The following is a 1050-nucleotide window of genomic DNA, read 5'->3' as shown; positions in this document are numbered from 1 at the left end:
AATGCCACCGAGTCCCCCTTCCAAAGCGGCCGTTTTCTCCAGCGGAACTCATTTCTGACACCTGGAGATCAGTTGTAGTCCCAGGAGACCTCCAGCTGCCACCTGGAGGCTGGCAACCATAGAGAGGAGGAAGAGATGGAAGCAAGGAGCTGAACGATTCTCCTCTATAACGATTATCTTGGCGATCATCTAACCAAAATAGAAATCCTTAAAGACTAGGGACATATATCCCAATATGAGCTTTCACGCGACAGGGCTCATGTTGTTAGCCTCTGAAGGTGTCCCTGGACTTCTGGGAGGGGCCGTGGCTCAGTGGAAGAGCCTCCGCTTTGCGTGCAGAAGGTCCAAGGTTCAATCCTCACCATCTCCAGATAAAAAGGACCCAGGTGGCAGGGGAGATGTGAAAGACCCTGGAGAGCCGCTGCCAGCCTTTGTAGACAATACTGACCTTGATGGACCCCTGGTCTGGTTCACTATAAGGCAGCTTTGTGTGTGTGCACAGATACCCCACCAGTGTTATCTGCCCAGTCGGAACCTGAGAAGTACAGGAGAAGGCCTGTTTGGTGTAGTGGTTAGGAGCCTGGACTCTAATCTGGGAGAACCGGGTTTGATTCCCCATCCCTCCTGCACAAGCAGTGCAGTGTTCACAACACGGTGACCAGTGTTCCCTCTAAGCTGAGCTAGTGTGAGCTTAGCTCACAGTTTCTTAGCCTCCGGCTCAGATATTTTCCTCTCAGCTCAGGAAGGAGGGCTCCAGAGCAAACTAATCGATGCAGTAGCCAAATCACTCGGTCACAAAGTAGTCGCTCACAGAGTAGAATTTTTGCTCATAAGACTCCACAGTTTAGAGGGAGCATTGGGTGTGACCTTGGGTCAGTCACAAGTTCTCTCAGAGCTGTTCTCTCAAGGGCAGTTCTCGAAAGAGCTCTCTCAGCCCCACCTACCTCACAGGGAGTCTGTTGTGGGAAGAGAAAAGAAGAAGAAGAAGAAGAAGAAGAAGAGGAGGAGGAGGAGGAGGAGGAGGAGGAGGAGGAGGAGGGTGGGGTTATA

Source organism: Gekko japonicus, unplaced genomic scaffold (assembly GCF_001447785.1).
Source record: "Gekko japonicus isolate JY-2015 unplaced genomic scaffold, Gekko_japonicus_V1.1 scaffold2921, whole genome shotgun sequence".
NCBI lineage: Eukaryota > Metazoa > Chordata > Lepidosauria > Squamata > Gekkonidae > Gekko > Gekko japonicus.
The sequence above is the reverse complement of the archived record's forward strand: the minus strand, read 5'-3'. Positions refer to the sequence as shown.